Here is a 12,943-nt window from a genome sequence, read left to right on the forward strand (position 1 = left end):
AGCAAGAGTGCAGATACAATTCATCCAAGACATGAGATAACGACTCGAGCCTCAAAAGCCATGCAAATACCTAAAAGGGTAGATGAAGAAGGGGTGTCATGCCCTTCAATAGAGGGATCCACCCTGATGCGACAGATGTTTGAAGAAGACCCCGCCCTACAAGGGTCCTTACATGGCTTAGAAGCGTCAGAATCAATAGGCAAGGAACCTATCACTGGTCCTCAAGACATTGCTGGTTTAGCCTCATTTTTATTCACAGAACTGGAGATCCCTATTAGGGCATTGCTCTGAAGGAACCCAACTGTTTGAAGAGACCTATCAGATTGGATGAATGGGAAATGGTGACACCCCAATCCACTAATCCTGAGAATGTTGTATTCCCAATCAAGCTCAAGACCTTCCAAGGGTGCCAGTCAACAAACTAGGCCAATACTTTGGTCTTGAAGACTCTTGGTGTGCTCCTATACCTGAGTTAGAAGACTCGCTAAATTGGATGCATACACTGGCTACAATCGATCTGCCAAATGCTAGAGGAACTCAATTTATGCACCTTGACAATGACAAACCTACCGCCATTACACCTTTTTACACCATAAGAGTGCTACTACCTAATCAAGTTGAACCTACAATTGATATTGTTATTGATACTAATGAGATAGATATGTCTCCATCTCAACTTTTGGTAGAGCTAACATCAATAGGTGCAACATGTCGAATACAGGCTGGCGAGCAAGCAATAACCTCATCTCTTGGAAAACAATAAAACATCTCGGCCAGGTGCACCTTGAAGTATGTGATTTTGAAATTCAATCCATAAAGGGCACCTCAATTAAGGTTATTGGTTCTTTAATGCTGAATGTTTCCATGGACAACTATGATGTGCCTTGCAAGTTTTTTGTAACTCCTCCAGGTACCTTAAAACGGAAGCCACCATTCTTGGTAAAAGCTGGATGCAAGACACTTATAAAGGATTATTTGGTGATGAGTCAACCCAATAAGATGTGCTAAGAACTACCAACCGGCCCAACATTCAAGCCCCAACATCAACATCCACTTCACTCTCAACCTCATCAAGCACCTCACGAACAAATTAAATAAAGAAGAAGAGCAACCAAGCAAATATGGGTCTAAAAGTATCCTACTGAAGGCTCAAGGATACTTTGAGATTGAATCTTATTTTTGGATTCCAAAGAAACCTCAACATATAAAGCACCCCCTCCTCTAAACATCAAGCCTCACCATCCCCAGCCACCCTCTCATGTAAATAATAAACCTCAACATCAAAGAAGAAGATGACACCATCCAACAAGGAAGGTACATTACCAATGGGTTCCCACAAGACTACAAGGGATATTACCTTGGAAACTCTTATATATGGGTACCTAAGCCTCACCAGAGCAATCAAAAGCACATCCATGCTTGCCCTAAGCCTGAATGTACACCATCTCCATTGCAAAAGCAGGAGCAAAGCCACAAATCTATCAATACAAAAGCATCGATGAGTGTAGATGCACCAGTAGTAGTCACACAAGAACCTACTTTGCAAATACGCTTAGAATAGCGAGAACCTGCTTGCAAGGACAAGGGAAAAGCACCAATGCAGGATGACCATATGCAAAGGACTTCATCTATCTCCTATCGGGTAGTTACACAAGAACCTATCTCAAAAAAAGAGACAGTAACACAAGAATCTACTCGACCACAAGTCTATCAAAAGACATGTCAATATATTGCATCATCTTCAAGGAAATTGGCCATAACACAAGAAGTTGTCTTGAAAAAAGAGACAGTAACACAAGAACATGCCAAGACACAAATAGAATCCATTTTGGAAGCTACACAAGAACCTTCCTTAGTAAGAAATATGGCATCAAGCTTCGTGACAATATAATACATGTCACACTAACCATGCCATACATAATGGAAGTCACACAAGAACCTTCCAATGAGAATAATGAATTATTTTCACTAGTAACTTTCTCAAAAGCAAATTGTGCTCAAGAAAAATAGAAGATCTCCGAGACACTATGGTCCTATTCACACTTGCTCCAAAGGAGATACATCACTTTATTACGATGAGACGATGGAAGTTGAACAGGTTCAACGATGTAATTAACAAAGGCACTAGAAGGATGGGATCAGGAAGAACTACTACAAGCTCAAGGATCTTACAATGCCAATGTGGATCCCTAAGCATTATCAACATGGTAGCCCACCTTCTCATGGTTGTATCATGGCCAACTGCACCTCTCTAGAGCCACAAAAATAAGAGGAGAGGTCTGAAAGGTTTGAGTCTACAACACCAACAACAAAGCATTCACCAACAGTAGTAGCTACACAAGAACCTACTCCTAAAAAGGTAGTAACACAAGAACCTACTGCAAGCTCCACAAAGGACAAGACAATGCTAGTAGTCAAGGCCTTCACTAGTTTCCCCACGAAGAAATACAAACCCACTCCTTCAGTATGACACTCAATCCACTCCATAGCAGTAGACCCACAATAAGCTACTCATAAAAATGAAGTAGATCCACAAGAACCTGTTGTGACAAAAGATATTGGAGCCCTTCACAACGGGTTGCCACCATGGAAGAAGCTCCTAACCGGCAAAGGTTTGGGGCAAGTCATAGACACATTAACCCCCGGAATCCCAAGGCACTCCTCCATATACAAAACAACAAGTGATCCTATACCAACAGCTCGATAGGATGAGTTTGATTGTAGGGTGACTCTAATGACCCAAAAAAGGGGTTTGGATGAGTTTCTTGAGATCCTCAAAGATTTGTTTTCACTTTCATTTACTAACCTCACCCTTCATTAGCTAACTCTAACTCTCCCTCCTCTTTTTATTTTTTCTTATTATTCTTCTTTTTTATGCCTAATTCTAGTACCCACTTAACCATTTCAGCCTTCCAATATCATATTAGTTTTAACTTAGAGGGCTTTCCTTGAACAAGCCTAGAACTCAAAATGCAATAAACCTCTTCAGCCATAGTCCTCATTTTAGGAGTTTGTATGGCGTATTATCAGACTCCTCTCGATTTGATGACTCGGACAAATAAAGCTCCAGATGGTATCACAATCTTATTAGGCTTAGATACTTCTAAGCAAAGCCCTCAATGAAATATAATCCATAAAATGGATTTTGAAAGAACTTCAAAGTAGAGAAGCAAGGAATAATGTCATGTAGAACTTTGGACTTACAAGCATGGCAAGTCAAAGACATAAGCTGATGAGAATCCAATAAAAGTTCTACTCAAATCAATTATGGGACTTAATGGGGAGAATGAGAATACACTGTACTTACTCTGCTAACCCTAACACCACTAGGATCTTACATCAATCCCTACTAACACCTTCTCCCTACTAACTAACACCTTAGATTTTTTCTTTCTTCCTCTTTCTTTGAAAAGTCACAAAGTAAACTATAATCCATCCGCCAAACATCTAACCATTGCAATCAATCAAGCCATGCCATGCCAATTACAATGGCATCCAATGCTACCACATGCAATATCCATCTTTCCAGCAATAATTCCACCACAGAAGATCTAGTGAAGACCTATGAAGCATTGCAAATGGCCAAAATTCACACAGGTACTCACACTGGGAATGATCTTTATTGAAAATGAACCAACAACCATGAAATTGCATGATCCAAAGGACTGGATTGAGATCAGGAAGGGGGGCATGCTAATCGATTGGTTAACAATATGCCACTACTGGTTAGTGTTGTCATTTGATGGATAGTGGCAAATTTATAGAGCTAGGATTGTGCCTTCGAGCTAGATGGGCCCAAGAGGATGGTAAAAGAATGAGAATAGAGAGTGGTATAAAGAGATTAGGGTTGTCCCTCCCTTCAAAAGGTAACATGTATAAAAGGCCAAGTGGTTGACTTTGGTCTTCATTGTTGTATGCACAAGTTTGGAATACAAGCTTTCTCTTTTCTCCAAGAGTGTCTTTGGGTGTTCTCTTGTCTCCCTTGTAGTGCCTTTGTGTTTGCCACTTTCTCCCTTCTCCCCCTTCCCTCTTTCTCTCGTGGAAACACATTGCAACAGTCTAGGAGTCACTTGAGTGACATTTGCGGGTGGGTCTCACAAGGAGTAGCTTGGAGTGGAGGCTCCATCAGCATTCCTTCAAGATCCCCATGACACATGAGCCATCATTGAGACCACACAATGGGAGAGCCCGAGGAGTGATCGGAGGAAAATACAAACCAAACAAGACCACTCCACCATCAATAGTTTAACCTTATGTCATGAATATAGATTTCCCAATAGTTGAATCCTCTAGATCGAGTATGGGGAGGGGGCATGGTAAGGCAACAATATCTCACTCCATTACAGCAAAGAAATATGCTTTTGTTGATGATGACTTACTAGTGTGACAATAGTGGAAATGACTGCAGACTCAGATGGATCCTGGGGATGGAGGTAGAGGTGTTATTCATTTACCACATGATCATAGCGGTTTTGAATAGTGTGAAAATTTTCAATTACTATATTTTCACATACTATTTGTCAATGCAATGTTAGAAAACATCTCAATAAAAAGTTGTTCGAAAATGTGGTACTAAAATCCAATGTGAATTTTGACATGAACATATAGAATAATGTTGGCTTTGGATGGAAATTCACACAAAATATACAAAAATAGATATATGAACCATACAAAATATTTTTGGAAGTTTTGTATAAATGAAAAAGGCTAAGGCTATACATAGAGGAGTTTGGTCACGTACCAACATGTGACCTCAAACTATTTCAAGACATAAGACTTCGAGAAATTATTAGAAAAGGAGTGAATCATATCCCACTAAGACCGAATAACTTACAAGAAGTAAAAAATGAATTGACATCCACATGGAATCAATTTGCAAAAGTCATATGTCCAAGCACTACTTGTGATGATATTATCAAAATCCTTAATGATGACCTTGATAACATAAACAAAAGCACGAATGTTCACAAAAATCAAGATGAATCACTTGACATTTTGTCAGAAAAGAAAGTACAAATAGAAGATCTTTGACTAAAGATCTGACAAATAGAGGCACATTTTGTCAGAAAAGAAAGTACAAATAGAAGATCTGACTAAAGATTTATATCTCTGCTACAAGCATAAAGCATAAAACAATGTGGCTTGTGTACCCAAAAGGTTAGAAGGAGAAGACTTCAAATGTAGTACAAAAACAATAGAGTAAGTTTCAACGAACATATGTGAGATACAAGAATCAAGATATCCATACTTCGAGGTGGTTTCGAAATCCCTTCTATAAATAACTGCATTATATAAGGCACACAAAAAATCACATCCTTACATAACTACATCATATAAGGCACACAAAAATCCTTTAGGTGGATAACGAATGTCCCACAATTGTTGTTTCTCTCAAACGGTAGTCATAATTACTTTACTTCTTAAAACATGCCTGAATCTGTTACACGAATCTTATAAAAACTTACAAGCTGAAATATTTCTATGGAGTGGATCAAGATGTTACACTTATTGAATGACAGATTCTTATGAATTTGCAATAAAGCTAACCAAGCGTATTTATAGTGTTATACCTACGTATTACAAAATGCTATGAGGCGATTCCATAAACGGGCGAAAATGGGCTGTGAGAAGTATTGGAGAATAATTACACTTGCTTTCAAAACAAAAAAAAGATAAAGTACATACTACTGCCAAGTCACACAAATAAACCAATAAATGGGATATGGATAGACAAAATTGATAAGTGGGTCTGAAGTTTGAAAAACAAGACATTATAAAATATAACAAAGTGGCTCATTGAAAACATGTTCATACATTTGGGGGATAAAGTATGGAAGTAAGTAAGAGGAATATGATGGGATTCTCATGCTAACCAATATGGTGTAGCCTCTACCTCTTCTACTTTGAATTCACATTCTGTAAAAGACTGATGAGGCTAGGATGATGGGATATGATAAATCTTTTCCAACATTCATTCAGATTCATATGTATGATCAATGTATCAAATGCACTAGCATTATTAAACAAGTCAACAAATTTATCCATGGATAACCCTTTCTAGATATATCCAACAAATTTTGTGAATATCAAACTTGAAACAAAAAACTTTGTCTCAAATGAGAAAGGATAGATATTTGGAACACAAACAACATTCCTAAATACGAAATTATGATTCATGTCTGTTAGCTTCGGTACATATGTCATTACAAAGTATGACAAAAGAGATAATTTACCGTTCAAAATTTCAAATTTCATATGGAAACATTCAAATCGACCTAGCTCTTATTCATACAAGGTCATAATATCACAGATTCACCCACTTCTCTACATGTGTAATGAAAAAAGAGATGCAAAAAAAAAAAATTGCAAACTAACACATAGTTCCATACAAATGGTTTCCAAATACCACAATTGGTAAAAATAGTGAAAAAATCACTATCGAAGAAATTTACAATGACCAGATCTGATCCACAAACTACAAAAACAATACTAGGAAAGCAAATAGGTGCTCATTAGGCTAATGCCTAATTAGGTAGCCAATAATGACACCTAATGTGGTTTAGTTATGATGTAACTCAATGCATGTACAATAATTGAAATAGACTGTTATAAGGGACGCATGGTGGGCACACGCATGCATGCACACACGTGCACAACCCCCACAAGCCAAAGTCAAAATTGAAATGATATACCAGGATACTATACTTACTTCAAAATGATATGCAAAAAAAATGTGGAGACTGCAATACAACTACAAAAGATCATGACCTGGTGTGTGTCATGGGGTGTGAAGGATCAAACTCCACCCTATAATTTTTACAAAGTTCAATGAAATCTTTTGCTTACAACACAAACGACGAATAATTTTTACATGACATCCATTGAAAACGAATTTTTTATTCCACAAACAATTTACATAGATCAAATATTTACTTCAATTTTAGAGAAGTTAAAACTATGAAACATATTCTAGCTCTCCATTATTATGCCACTTGTTCATGAATTCTTATCTTTATGTCCATATGCATGATGAAATTCATACATTATATCATTATGTCGTGGTATTTATCTTTGCATCCATATATAAATTTTATAGAGGCTGTTGCTCTCTGTAAAAGGTTTGAGTCTTTGACTGTGCAAGGATTGATGGATTTTGTAGTCGGTTGGAAACCTTTGCTTAGTGGATCAATTTTCAAAAGTCTTTTTATGTTTTTTTTGAGTTGCTTAATGGGAAATAGCCATAATTCCCTCACCTGAGGTCTCCTCCATCACAATTCACAGTTTCCTCTCCTGAGATCTCCTCTGTCATGTGAAACATTTGGTCCCCATCATAAGATCAAAGAGTAGGGTCCAATTCTCTTCTCTCACGGGAGAGATGTTTAAATCGAAAAAAGGACGAGGAGGGGAGCCAATTGCTCTAAAAGGACCCCCTTTGTAGGGGTGTAGGATCAAGACCATCATCTCCAAGGTAAGGGGGTAGCCATCCAGGATGTCTAGGTGGGCCTCCAAAAGTTGCTCAGTAAGGGCTACCCTAGAAGCAAGCCTCAAATCGAAAAGCCAAGAGAATGCATTGACTATCTTCATTAGCTTTGGGGGATTGCATCATAGCTAAGAGAGAGTTGGAATGAGACTGGGAGGAAGCGGCTGAGCCCATGCCCACTAGCCTAGGCATCAAGGGCGGTTGGGACTTTGGGGGGAGGGCTAAAAGAGGAATTGGGGGTCCCGTTATTGCAAGGGGCAGGGGTGTGAAGATGAGGCAAGCGAAGGGTGGGTGGTGATGGTGATTGCGATAGGGGGTGAGGACATGGCAGTGAGAGGCAGAGGGGGAGGGTGGTGAAGGAGGAGATCTAAGGGAGGTGAGGGGTGGACGGAGGGGGTGGGGGGCAGGTAGGTAGGACGGGCTCTCCTAAGTCATATCTTTGCACGATCACCCAAGTACTCTGAGTCATTGACTCTTTTGGGTCTATAAGGATCAAAAGAAAATGTTGTCCTCAGAAGTCTAGGCTCCTCTTTTATGCTTTTCCTCAAACAAGGGAACTGATGACCTTCCTCAAGAGTCTAGGCTCCTCTTTTTCGCTTTCCCTTAGACAAGGGAACTAATGACCTCCCTCTACCTACTACAAAAGTTGGGCTCACCATGTATGGTCCTTTACACACCTCTTGTAAGGTTTCTTCCTTTCCACCCTAGTCCATGCCCCCTCAAAAGCTTGGCTAAGACTATTTCTATTGCATGGATGGGAGTTGTGCTCTATTCTCATCAAACTCCCCCTATTGCCCCTGGGGTGGGCTGAGGGGCAGGGGGTGGTGCCTAGCATGCACCCCTTGAGAAATCGGGGGATCGAGCTCTCCTAGTCATGAGACAACATCCTAATACAACACTAATCTAAGGAGGATGCAACCTAAGTGCAAACATGATGAAGAGAGTGCTCATGACATGTACCTCAAGTCAATTAGGTTCCAAGATAAATTAGTTTGGACTCATAAAGAGAATCTTGAGATAGTGCAAAGTGCTTGATTGATATTACTTCAAATGAACCTCCCTTTTATCGGTGAGGGTACTTACATCCATATGCTTGCTCACATGTGGGATATCTCCTCCATGCCATGTGGCAGCTTGCCCTTTACTCATACCTTTGCTCTACATGTGCTCATGGCACCACAACTCTCAACACCCCTGGGACAAGACTGCACCAAGTAGCCCATCTACATGCAACGAAGGCACTCAATTGGAAGGCTAGAAACCTCCACCATGTGCTAGAGCTCTCCCCGATCTAGTGTCTCATGGAAGATCTTCGTCACAGTTTTTGGATACTCATTGATCACCCTGAGTTGGGAGACCCATCATCTGCTACTACCAGTGAGGCTACTGCCACTAGTGAGGACTCTAACACCATGTCATAACATCCCTTGATAAAAGGAAGGATAGTTTGATATTCCTTTGACAGCCTTAGGAAGCAAAGCATCACTTGGAAGCATGGCACATGGCGTGTCGACTCCAAGCCATCAGCTTAGAACCCATGGTACTAAGAAATAAAATATACCAAAAGTGGACAGAGGGTAATGGGGCTCTACTCTACAAGGCCCAAGTAGTTGTCAAGGGAGCTTAGGTGGAGGAGAAAGACTCCCCTCCCATCGATGGTAACTTCTTAGATGCGGTCACCCTCTTGAGGAGACTATACATCAATCAATGTCTATTGTTTGTGTCACCCTCTTGGATGCGGTCACCCTCTTGAGGAGACTATACATCAATCAGTGTCTATTGTTTGTGTTTAGGGGAATGTAAAATCTTAACAGCAAGCTGAAGGAGTTGAGGTATTTTCCATAACCCTAACCTCATGTATATATTCATGATCAATACAAAATAGTGTACATTGCACAATGTGTGTATATACCTATCTTGTGTACTCCAGTCTCCCCCGCTTATCCTCTAATGTGGTATCAAAGCATGAGAGGGTGCACACCCTTTGCTTTGTCAAGGCATAAGCCCTTGATTCATTTGGATACAAACCCTCCTCCTACTTCATTTCTGGTTTAACTCTTCTTGTAGCGCTTCTTTCACTCTCCATATCAATCTAGAAAGCTTCTGATTTTATCATTTGGAGCTATAGTTATCTCATTTTGAGTTGTTTATGAGTCCATTGAGTGCTCAAAGAAGAGAGAGAGAGAGAGAGAGAGATTTCCTTTTCTATAGCTTTGTAAGATTCATTTTATGAATTTTGTGTAGATGTTAAGGTTTTTAAGAGCTTTGGTAAGGTTTCAGCCTCTTCACAGAGAGTAATATTGTGTTTGATCTTGCTACAGTAGGCAACCTAGAGGCATGTTTTGGTTTTGGTCTCATTAAACCACTTGTCAACTTGTTAATGGAGCCACATGTCAAGTTGTTTTTGGCTCAAAAATCTAAGCTTAAGAGTCAAATGTCAAAAGCTGAGCCACATGTACAAGATAAATTTGGATTCTTAGTGCCCTTACAAATATTCATTGCCTTCCCCTATGCTATTTTTGCTCTTGCCTGGTGCTATTCTGACTTCCCACTCTTCAGAAACTAGATGTATGATGTTGGTCGTTTGATCTGATACTTTTGGCCACTCGATCATGTACATGCTCTCTATCATAGAATTCCATCCACAATTAGTAGAAAACCTCCAACCGAAGCATGTTGAAGGACTGCAAGTTGATGGCCCAAGGAGTATATGAGACTATGCCATTTTATCTCAACTAAGAAGAGATGAGACAGCGATGGAGTGACCGGTTGTCGACAAGGCTGGACAAAATGAATATACAATCATCATGCGAGTCTTTTAGGAAAATCTCCAAGTGTAGAACACCAACACTTGGAATAATATGGAGGAGAAAGACTCCCCTCCCATCGATGGTAACTTCTTGGATGCGGTCACCCTCTTGAGGAGACTATACATCAATCGGTGTCTATTGTTCTGTGAGGGGAATGTAAAATCTGAACAGTAAGCTGAAGGAGTTGAGGCATTTTCCATAACCCTAACCTCATGTATATATTCATGATAAAAGAGAAGCTATCGTCCCATAGGAGGATTCTATCTTTGACAGAGTTTGAAGCATAAATGAAGAAAATGTCATAGTCCATGTTTTCATGTCTGCATTTGATACCTATCACATATGCACCCAAGGAGAGCCAAAGCTTGCCTAAGAAGCCTCCTAAACCTATGTTACTTCTAAGAGTGCACCTCCTTTACCCTCCTTATGTTCTATTATAAACCAAATTCTTTTGTTGTCAATTTGACTAAGCTGCCACCTTAGTCCAACCTTGACTTCTTGTATAGCAAGAAAATCAGGTCTGCTCAGTTCTTCTTAGCCATCTTTTGAAACTTGTTGGTTTCAAATCATTGTCAGTCCTTGGACATTCACACTAAGAAATAAAAAACTACCTTGACTGGTGTTTTGCATGTTTACTGCATGTTCTTATCTTCTTAAACTGAATCGGATCTTGAATAGGGAATTGACAAAACCCCTTGACATCCTTCTCTTTTCTCTCGTTTTCGATTGGTTCTCTCTCAAGCCTAGCTTTGAGCCAAGGGCGTTGGTTTGCTAAACTTTTATTTCCAACTGAACTGTCCTTCTACCTTTCACCACAGTAAAGGGGGGGCCTTCATTTCCGGCATTGGCCGTATCCGCTTGCAATAATTGTTCCTCAAAATTGTGAGTATTTGGAGCTATTTCTTCCACTTCTTCATTCGAGATTTCCCCTTCTAAGCTCTCATCTCTAAGCACCTCGAAGGCATTTTTACTCACTACCTTTCCTTTATCCTTCTCTAAACCTTTCTATACCATCGGGGGTGACTCTTTCACTTCCATCGGGTTCTCAAGTCCCTGCCTTCACCGGCTCTTCTACTGCCTCCTCTTCTTGCTTTTTCTCCGCATTCCTACAACTAGCCCTGGAAGGATACTCTCTAATGAAGTCTTCCCCTAAAACAGATAGGAAATAGGAGTTCGAAATGTTTTTATAAAAGACTTTCTAGTAGATAGCTCGCAGCCATCACCATCTATCACCCTCATAGCTAACAACGGGTCAAATGCTAACTCGATAGGGACATAGGCTTGCGGGTTCCCCCTCGGATTAATAAAATTCTCAGGTTCCAAACCCAAAAGCTGACCTAATGGTACACATAACTTCTCAATTTGTGGGAAAAGCGATAGTGGCAAATCAGGGAACTCTACCCAGATAGGTGCCTTACGGAGGCGACATATCTAGACTGAATGAATGGCTGGTTTCTTATTGTCTAGGTGCCATTTTGAACCACAAAACTGGCATGTCAAGATGGACATAACAATTCATTCCATTCCCTAGATTCACTCTACACTTGGGGGAAACGACTTGAAGGATGGCTCCAAGGAAACCAACGCCATCAGACGCTCCTTGCAAAAATCGGTGGTGCTCCTGAACCAAGTCACAGAGCACAAACGGGGCGAACCGCTTGGGCCCATAAGAGTTTAGGAAGCAACCAGCGGCCCTAATCGAAGCCCCGGCACCATGATAAAGGATATTGGAAATCTGCCACAAATGGATTGCAATCAACTTTAAAAAACAGATAAGGAAACCAACCCAGGCCAAGCCTTCTTACATTAGAGCTGGACATAAGAGCCTCTTCAAGGCCCCACTGGTCCCGAAACAGACGTCATGGGAAGTCCTTAGCCCCAAAGCAAGGAAGTCCTAAAAGAGTTCGGGGGGGGGGGGGGTGAAGAACCAGGAGCAGCTAAAGCCTATCCAGATGCTGTTTGACCAGATGGGGAGCCTCTTCTAGGTAAGCTCCCTTTCGTGAAAGTCCATGATGGTGTATTGAATGAAACCACTAAGTGGCTTAGCTCATGCACGGTGATAGGATACATCCATGGCCCTAGACCACCTAGGGTGTGCTTGGAAGGTTGGGTTTATAATGCATGGTCTCAAAAAGGTTAGAACGTCACAAGCATACAATATCTTAGAAGTTGTCTTTGTTGGTGGCGACTGAAAGGATAGCATGAGCTTTGGCGATGGTGGTGGTGACAGCCCTATCTCTGCCATTGTTAGAGGAGGCCATCGCTCCTCCTCGTTCACCTTCAGTCAATTTTCAGCATTGGCGTATCAAGTCTGTCTGTCAAGGCCATTGGATTGACACCTTCAAAACATGTTGAATCCCCAAAATTTTGCAGGTGGCCAATGATAATTATCATGGTACACCATGTGCACACCTTCGTTCCATTTTGGATAGGTGCCCCTGATTTGATATTCTACTTGTGAGAGGATGGATGTGTCCCAACCTACTTTCACTTGCGAGTGTGTTGGTCGTAACTTCACCTGCAAGGACATGTAGATTCGCTTGTTCAGGCAAGAAAGGCCCAAAATATCTCAATGGACTTGTCGTGTTAACAAACGCCAAAACACTGAAGTTAAAAGGCCTTAACTATTGAATCCATACAAAGTCCTCCCCTG

The sequence above is a fragment of the Dipteris shenzhenensis genome, chromosome 26 (assembly GCF_047967505.1).
Source record: "Dipteris shenzhenensis isolate YYH24624 ecotype China chromosome 26, Dip_SZ_1.0, whole genome shotgun sequence".
NCBI lineage: Eukaryota > Viridiplantae > Streptophyta > Polypodiopsida > Gleicheniales > Dipteridaceae > Dipteris > Dipteris shenzhenensis.